General features: G+C 47.9%; 1 pseudogene; it reads left to right on the top strand.

Annotated features, from left to right (window-relative positions):
- The first annotated feature begins 7,290 nt into the window (after positions 1 to 7,290).
- On the top strand, positions 7,291 to 7,408 carry LOC126238231 (5S ribosomal RNA; annotated as a pseudogene).
- The last annotated feature ends 2,180 nt before the right edge of the window (positions 7,409 to 9,588 follow it).

Below are 9,588 nucleotides of genomic sequence, written 5' to 3' on the forward strand. Positions count from 1 at the left end.
GAGCGACCGACACCGGCACAGCTGGTAGCGCGCGGTCGGCCGCGGCCTTCTGCGCACGCGCAGTTCGCCGCCCACGCAGCCGGCTCCCCGCCTCACACGAATCCTCCGGTTCCCGTTGCCCTGCAGTCGCCAGTCGCCTGTCCGGGCACGCATCGCGTGCATATGCAAGGCCCCATCAGACTGCACGCTTTTAGGAATAGCGGCAGACAGAAAAGGAACAGCCTGAGAGGTCGATTCGTCATACACATCCATCTTCATTCCGCAAACCACCGTGTGATGTGTAGCGAGGGGTACATAGTTTACACCATCACCCCTAAATACTCCTATTGCGTTCACACACGGCATGCGGAAAGGAAGACTGTCGGTATCCCTCCCGTATACACTGACTGACAAAAACAGTGAAGCACCCAGAATGGGAGGAGGAAACAAAATGGAACGTCACTAGTCGAGAGAGTATGTGATATTACTTCAGTGATTACAAAATCGAACAAAATTTACTAATAACTTGGCAGGAAACTTTGTAGTCTGGGCAACCATAGCCACGATAAATCAGGTTTGAAAAATAAAACCCCACCAGCTGTAAAATGCTTTTATTCTTAGGCACTACTGGTTTCTCGGCACTTATCATTGCATATTCAGGTGCATATATACACACATCAAAAAAACTTTTGCATCACCCAGGTTCCCAGAACCCCCGAAGATAGACGTTGACTATGGATATTATATCACAGACACAGTTTCTTTGACTGTTCAGAGATGTCACTAAACCCTCCAAAATATGTAAACAACCATGCATCAGCAGCGCCTATTAGACGGAGGGGATCCGACACTGATCAGTTCTAGTCATTCCACCAGGAAGGAGATGCACGGCTCGTGTTGTCTGTAGTTCAAACATGCCTGGACGGTCAATACCGCGGTTCGATCGCGTCCGCATTGTTACTTTGTGCCAGGAAGAGCTCTCAGTAACGGAAGCGTCCAGGCTTCTCGGAGTGAACCAAAACTATGTTGTTCAGACATGGACGAGATACAGAGACACAGGAACTATATATGACATGACTCGCTTAGGCCGCCCAAGTGCTACTACTGCAGTGGATGACCGCTACCTAATGATTATGGCTCGAAAGAACCCCGACAGCAACTCCACCATGTTGAATAAGGCTTTTCGTTCAGCCACAGGACGTCGTGTTACGACTCAAACTGTGCGCAACTGGCTGCATGATACGCAACTTCACTCCCGACGTAAATGGCGAGGTCCATCTTTGCAACCATGGCACCATGCAGCGCGGCACAGATGGACCCAAAAACATGCCGAATGTATCGCTCAGGATTGGCATTACGTTCTCTTCACCGTGTCGCATATGCCTTCAACTAGACAGTCGTCGGAGACGTGTTTGGAGGCAACCTGGTCAGGCTGGACGCCTTAGACACACTGTCCAACGAATGCTGCAAGGTGGAGGTTCCCTGCTGTTTTGCGGTGGCATTATGTGGGGCCGACATACGCCACTGGTGGTCATGGAAGGCGCCGTAATGATTGAATGATACGTGAATGCCATCCTCCGACGGGTAGTGCAACCTTATCAGCAGCACATTGGCGAAGCATTCGTCTTCATGGACGACAATTCGGGCCCCCATCGTGCACATCTTGTGAATGACTCCCTTCAGGATAACGACATCGCTCGGCTGGAGTGGCCAACATGTTCTCCAGATATGAACCCTATCGAACATGCCTGGGATAGACTGAAAAGGGCTATTTACAGACGATGTGACCCACCAACCTCTCTGAGGGATCTATGCCGAATCGCCATTGAGGAGTGGGACAATCTGGACCGACAGTGCCTAGATTAACTTGTGGATAGTATGCCATGACGAATACAGGCATGCATCAATTCAAGAGGACGTGCTACTGGTTATTAGAGGTTCCGGTGTGTACAGCAGACTGGACCACCACCTCTGAAGGTCTCGCTTTGTGGTGGTGCAACATGTAATGTGCCGTTTTCATGAGCAATAAAAAGGGTGAAAATGATGTTTATGTTGATCTGTATTCCAATTTTCTGCACAAGTTCCGGAACTCTCGGAACCGAGGTGATGCAAAACATTTTTTGATGTGTGTATATATAAGTGGAAAAATAATCATGCAGAAAAATAAATGATCCCAAACCAAAGATGAAACCGTAATGAAAAAGGTGCTCACTGGAGTCGGTCATGATATGCATAATGCGAGGAAAACCAACGTTCGTAGCCAGTCCCATGCAATAGGTTACCCGAAAAAATGCGTATGTCCTCGAAGTAACAAGATATTACGGCGGGGAACGCTCTCGTAAAAGCTATCTCTCTCTCGCTCTCTCTCCGTTCGAACAGGCTTCGGAAGGCTCAACGGTACCGACCGACAGCCATGTCACACCGCTCTCCGACCGTTTCAGTGTTCGTGACTGGAGCCGCTGCATCCCAGTAAAGCAGCTCCTCCGTTGGCCTCTCAAGAGCTGAATGCACCCCGCTTGCCAACAGCGCTTGGCAGACACAGACAGTCATCCATACAAGTGCTAGCAGAGAACGACAACGCTTAGCTTCGGTGATCTCTTAACTCCAGTGATATCTTGGGAACCGGTGTTACCACTGCGGCAAGGCTGTTAGCGTAAAAGCTATGGAAAAGCGTAAAAGACTATGAAGACGAATTTTGCGTAGTGTCAGAATGGATAAGAAGGAGATGTAGAAGGCACGTTGACATGCACAGCTGAACACCCACTATAACATGACATCTAGGTGACAGTCCACCAGCTAAAAAGCTTTTGCCGCCGTAATAACAGTATGTCAAGGAAAATGGACTGCAGTGTAACTGTCCCATCCAAACCTGAAATACAAAATGATACTGTAACAAGCAGCAGTAATCATGACCTGAAGGTTTAGCTAGCAAACCAAATAACTTGCAGAGCGCACGAAAATTAGACAGGCTGGAAGAGAAAATACTAATCTGTAGCGTAGCAACACCAGTAAGTAAACTGATGGTTCAAATGACTCTAAGCACTATGGGACTTAACATCTGAGGTCATCAGCCCCTAAACTTAGAACTATTTAAACCTAACTAACCTGAGGACATCACACAGACCCATGCCCGAGGCAGAATTCGAACCTGCGACCGCAACAGAAGCGCGGTTCTGGACTGAAGCGCCTAGAACTGCTCTGCCACAGCGGAATCTTAAAATTAACTATCATTAACACCATGCATTAACATTTAAGCACTCATCGGCGGAAACCCACTAATGATAGCTTACAAACTGCAATACCAAACATCTTTACGTAAAACTACTCTGAAGAGTTTTCCCTTTCCTTTTTTTCTTAAAAAGCACAGTTTGTGAAATGACGATTGTGCCGACACACCATTAATGCCGCACAGCTCCACATACAGCTCATGCCTTGGGTAAGGAGTAATGCAGTTAATAAATAGGGAGGGCGCAGTAACCGTCCAAGCAGAACATGCTATGCAAAATAACAAGTATTCAGCAAATCTCTTGTTTCTCACAATATGCAACCAGAGAAGTCTAAATATGAGATTGAAATCCAGACCACGTCTGCATTACGTTTCACTGTCAGTAACTGCCCGCAGCGGATGACCACTCCCTCAGTCCACCGTACACTGCCAAGGGCCACTCGCCCCACACGCTCCTACCAGCCTGCACCCGTCGCTCCAATACGCAGCCTGCGCGTTGTTATTTTGTAGCTTTATTTTACGAGTTCATAAATGAAACTTAATTACCCTTCGTACAAGATCTGCTCGTGCTAGAGTTTCAGGGATGACTAGAAACAGAAAAGGACCAGTGTGAAGGAAAATTGGTCACCTCCGTTGTGCCGCGCGGCTAGCTGTGGGGTCTAACGCGCTTCCTCCCGAGCGGGAAGGCGTGCCGGTCCCCGGCACGAAGCCGCCGGCGGATTAGTGTCGAGGTGCGGTGTGCCGGCCAGCCTGTGGATGGTTTTTGAGGCTGTTTTCCATCTGCCTCGGCGAATGTGGGCTGGTTCGCCTTAGTCAGCCTCAGTTACGCTATGTGGGAAACTGCTGTGCAAAAACAGTCTCCAACTACACGTACATCATAATTACTGTACCCCACACAAACATTTGGGGTTACACTCATCTGGTGTGAAACGTTCGCGAGGGAGGTGGGGGGGGGGGGGGGCGGTCCACTGGGTTCAGTAACCCTGGGTTCAGTGTAGGGCGGTGGTGGGGTAGGTGGGCTGCTGTGGCCTGTTGTGGGGTTGTGAGCCACTGAGAGCTACGGCGGGACAAAGCCTCTCCGTCGCTTCTAGGTCCACAATTTAATACACAGTACACACACACACCTCCGTTGTAACGTCCCCCACTACAGTTTATTGAGCATTTCCGTGACTCAAGGTGATCAAATCAACCCATGACAAATAGTCAGCTCTTCTTCGAATCTTTTCTCTCTCTTTCCTTCTTTAATACGACGTGGAAAGTGTCCCAGAACAAGGTAAATTCCTCAGTTTAAAAGCCGAGAGTTTTGTAAGTTCCTTCTCTCCGGTGTCGTAAATCCAGTAGGTCTAACAGCTGCCCTCACTACACCTAGCTTTATGTAGTCGTTCCACTTTTAATCACGCAGAAGACATGAATATTGTAACTGATTCCAGTGACTAATCACCAACCGTTGACCAAACTATTTCGAATTTATACATAATTAGTGACAGGCGAGCCTGAGCGATGGTGGGCGTGGCTGCCTAGACCATCGATGTGACAGCCGCGTCAATGTCGCTGGCCAGGGACCTTGAGCGTGCGGGCCAGCACTGGCAATGAGAGCGCCGGGCCAGTGCCGCCGGTGGAGTTCCCACAAGGCTGTGTTTCAGGACTGCACCTGGTGGCTGCCACTGGATGCTGCCAGAGAATGCCACAATTTTCATACTCGATCAGTATAAAGTAGAGGTTACTTCACATCAATAGCCGAAAACCAAGTCCGAATCAAAAACATTTGCAAATTGTTTAATATGCGCTTTTCGTTGGATAATAAATGACTGAGTCACGACAAAAAATTGCTCTTTACAACATTTATTTTGTAAATAAGTAACTTTCATAGAAAAAAGGTCACAAGTGCAATCAAGACGCCATTTGATTACGTGCTTCACGTGGCAGCGGCTCATGTATCAAAAGTACAAAATTCAAGCGATATTTGACATAATTGAGATTATAGTTAAGTAATTTTAGATTAAATTAACAACAAATTATTTGCAGGTTACAATATACGATAGAGAAGAGTATAAATAAACATTGTGTGTCTGTCGAACAACTATGTGTTCTCTATTTCACAGAATTAACTAGATTTTAAATCTTAGATGTAATTAATTAGAATACTCAATAAGGATTATAGAAGTTAGGGACAAATGGCAAATCATCAGCGGAAGGAGCAGAACAAACCTTATGCTTATGCTTCGTTTTGATTATACGTTTTAAATGAATGAAATTATAGTAACTTATAAAAAAAAAACCTCCGCCCGAACGTCCCATCAAGGCCCAACGGTCCGACCGGGCCGCCGTGTCATCCTTAGTGTTCAAAATGGTTCAAATCGCTCTGAGCACTATGGGACTCAACTGCTGAGGTCATTAGTCCCCTAGAACTTAGAACTAGTTAAACCTAACTAACCTAAGGACATCACAAACATCCATGCCCGAGGCAGGATTCGAACCTGCGACCGTAGCGGTCTTGCGGTTCCAGACTGCAGCGCCTTTAACCGCACGGCCACTTCGGCCGGCATCCTTAGTGTACAGGCGTCACTGGATGAGGATATGGAGGGGCGTGTCGTCAGCACACCGCTCTCCCACACGTTTTGTCAGTTTACGAGACCGGAACCGCTACTTCTCAATCAAGTAGCTCCTCAGTTTGCCTCACAAGGGCTAAGTGCACCCCACTTGCCAACAGCGCTCGGCAGACCGGATGGTCACCCAACCAAGCGCTAGCGCTTAACGTCAGTGATCTGGTGATACCACTGCGGTAAGACCGTTGGCTATGTAGTAACTTATGGTATGAGTAAATTAATAAATCATTGGTGAAGCCAAATAATAAATGCGAACATCACTGTGTTTGGCGTTGGTGGATGCAGCTTTGAAAGTGGCACGCTTGGAGCGAATAGCTCTAATGTAGGTAAAAATGCGTAGTTTTGTCTCAGTTTTTCTGTATTTGGGTAGTAAAAGTGCAGGATCTCAAGGCAGAATGGAGGCGCGGATATATAGGGACTGGACGTGCACATTAAGGAAGGGTGCGCGAACCAGTGGTTACGTGAGTCGAATTTGCGTGCTATGTGAGTCGCCAAGTTTAGTGGAAGTTAGCGGATTCTGGGTGCAGTGTTCAACTTTGTACAATTCAGTGCAGAAGCGCAAGTTTCAGACTTAGTGAAAAATAGCGTGGAGTAACACGGAAGTTTGTATTATTCGTGTGGCGAACAGCGGCGGCCTTAGCGGAGTTTTCGCGCAGTGGTACCAGACTTTGGCGATTTAGAATGAACAGTCGGAATTATGAACTTATTTTTACTGGCTTGTTGGTAACAGTCTTGAAATCTACAGAATTATTTTACAAAAGGCTGAAGCTCAGTCGGGAAGGTAAACAAGTCTCGTTAAATCTTACGCTGGACAACATACCCTTTTACCCACCTTGTGCAGTAGTCATTCGATATTTGCTGTCGTACTCCGTTAAATAAACAGAATACTAAATTGTCGTGTGTCGCCTGGGCGTCACTTGCTGTATCTTATTATTCACAGGAGTCAGAAGCAGAGACTGAGTGGGACGGAGCGCTACCATGTACGATTGCTGCCCGAGAGTCTAGATAACCGAGAGGCAAACCACTTAGCAGCTACACATCGTTCCCGCAGAGTTGGTGCTGAAAGAGAACTGTCTGACCAAAGTATTAGTGGACATTAATATGGGGTGTGTCCATCCGTCGCGTTTATGATGGCTTAAACTCTCCTGGGGACGTTTTAAGTGACGTGTCTCAATGTATGTGAAGCAACAGTAGCCGATTCTTCCTCAAGAACCAGAACCAGAGAAGGTGTTGGACACTTGGGTATGGAGTGATCGACCTTATAACTCGTTCCAGAGGTATTCCATTGGGTTCAGGCAGGAATTCGGAGCAGACCATCGCATTTCAGAAATGTCACAGATGCTGCTTTATGACAGGACGCATTGTGAAATAGATGCAAACAGTCATCGTCTCCGGACTGTTCCCCTATTGTATGCAGTACGCAGTGCTGTAAAATGACTTCAGATCCCTCGGCATTTATTGTTTTCTTAAGCGCAATTAGCCAACGGCCTTGCCGCAGTGGTAACACCGGTTTCCGTCAGATCACCGAAGTTCAGCGCTGACGGGCTGGCCTAGCACTTGGATGGGTGACCATCCGGTCTGCCGAGCGCTGTTGGCAAGCGGGGTTCACTCAGTCCTTGTGAGGCAAACTGAGGAGCGACTTGACTGAGAAGTAGGGGCTCCGGTGTCGGAAACTGACATACGGCCGGGAGAGCGGTTCAAATGGTTCAAATTGCTCTGAGCACTATGGTACTTAACTTCTGAGGTCATCAGTCCCCTAGAACTTAGAACTACTTAAACTTAACTAACCTAAGGACATCACACACATCCAGGCCCGAGGCAGGATCGAACCTGCGACCGTAGCGGTCGTGCGGTTCCAGACTGTAGCGCCTAGAACCGCTCGGCCGGCAGGGAGAGCGATGTGCTGACCACATGCCCCTCCATATCCGCATCCGGTGACGCCTGTGGGCTGAGGATGACACGGCGGCCGGTCGGTACCTTTGGGTCTTCATGGCCTGTTCGCGAGGAGAGAAGCGCAATTAGGGTACCACTTCTCAACCAGGAAAAACATCCCCATATCATAACACCACCTCATCATAATTCACTGTTGGTGCTACACATTATGGCAGGTACGTTCTCCAAAAATTCGCCAAACCAGAACCCTTCCATTGGACTGATGCAGGTTATAATGTGATTCATAAATCCAAATCAGTGTTTCCAGTCATCCACTGCCCAGTGGCGCCGAGCTCTTAACTCCACCTCAAGCGTAGTTTAGCACTGACTACAGATCTGTGTGGCTTACGAGAGGCTCGACATCGTACTTCATCTTTTTTGACAGTTGTTGTGCTAGCTGGACTGCTGGTAGCAATTTGGAACTCACGAGTTATCCCTTTCGCTCTTTTTATGCGATATTCGTTATCATTCTTCGCAATGTTCGACGGTTCCTGTCCGTCAGTGCATGGGGTCTGCCTGGTCTTGATTTAACCGTCGTTGTTCCTTCGCATCTTGACTTCACAATCACATCCACAAAAGTCAACTAGGTTAGTTTTAGAAGCGTTTGAATCTTTCGGATGGGTTTGTTACTCAAGTGACATGCAACAGCCACCCAGACCACGCTCGACGTCACTGAGCTCTCCTGTCCTACCCTTTCGGTTGTTACTGCTTCTCTACCAGCCGGCTCGCCTCTCGTAACATCTGGCGGTCAGTTCCGCATTACACCGGGGTGTCTGGATACTTTCGCGCAGGCAGTGTATGCATCGTAAACAGCAATGCTTTACCGCACTAACTCTAGATGCGTAGGACGCTATCTCGTATTCTGAAGATGCCTACACATCGTAAAATCTACGTACTGAGTCCTGTCCTCTGGAAGTCTTCAGTTCGATCGTCGTCGGTGATCAGTCTGAAGAATGACTGATACTCCTCTGGTTTTCCCGGTTTCCTCTTCGTAATCTTTTTTCTCATTCAGCTCTCAGTCTGGTTTAACAACCATATGCAGGGTATTACAAAACGATACGCAAAAATTTCAAGGGATTTTAGAGGATGTCTTGAGGAACCCAAACGTCATCCAACGACGCAACAGAGCGTCAAAGTTTTAGGCGCCGGCGCCCACCGCTAGCCGCCGTTTCGACACCAAAGTGATGTACGCTGACGGACCGTAGGTGAAACGTCTCACGCATTGTCACTCCAGTCATCGTGACTGGTTGCCACGATCGGCAGTGGAGAAGATGGAACTAGCTGTTACCTACATAGGCCTTGTTTCCTGTGAATGTGATGGTTTGCTGCTCCGCTGGAAGACGGTTTCGGACATTGGTTTCCGTCTGCAGTTTATTTTTCTCCTGGAATCCTCTCAAATCGCCAACTTTTTCAGTCTACAGGACAAAAATAAACTGGGATTGGAAACTAGTGTCCGAAACCGTCATCTACCAAGGCAACAGAGCATTCATTGGAGACAGCGCCTGTCTACGCAGCAACTAGCTCCATCTGGCAAGCAATAGTGGCATTCATTCGTGATCACTGGATAACAAACATCACTGCGCATGTTCCGCCAAAGGTCATCAGCGTACAAAGTCACGTTTGCTGCGCAAGTGGTGGCCTAGTGGCAGGCGCCGTAGCCTCTAACTTTGTGTCGCTGGATGACGATTCCGGACACGGCTTCCTATCCTCAGCTTGCTCCTCAAGACACCCTCCACAGCTCTCGATGTTTGTCGGTATCGTTTTGTAACACCCTGTATAGTGGCACTACAAGCATACACTTTTAGAAGCCTATTACTTTCAACAATTTGTCAGTGGGACAATAAA

This window comes from Schistocerca nitens, chromosome 2 (genome assembly GCF_023898315.1).
Source record: "Schistocerca nitens isolate TAMUIC-IGC-003100 chromosome 2, iqSchNite1.1, whole genome shotgun sequence".
Classification (NCBI taxonomy): domain Eukaryota; kingdom Metazoa; phylum Arthropoda; class Insecta; order Orthoptera; family Acrididae; genus Schistocerca; species Schistocerca nitens.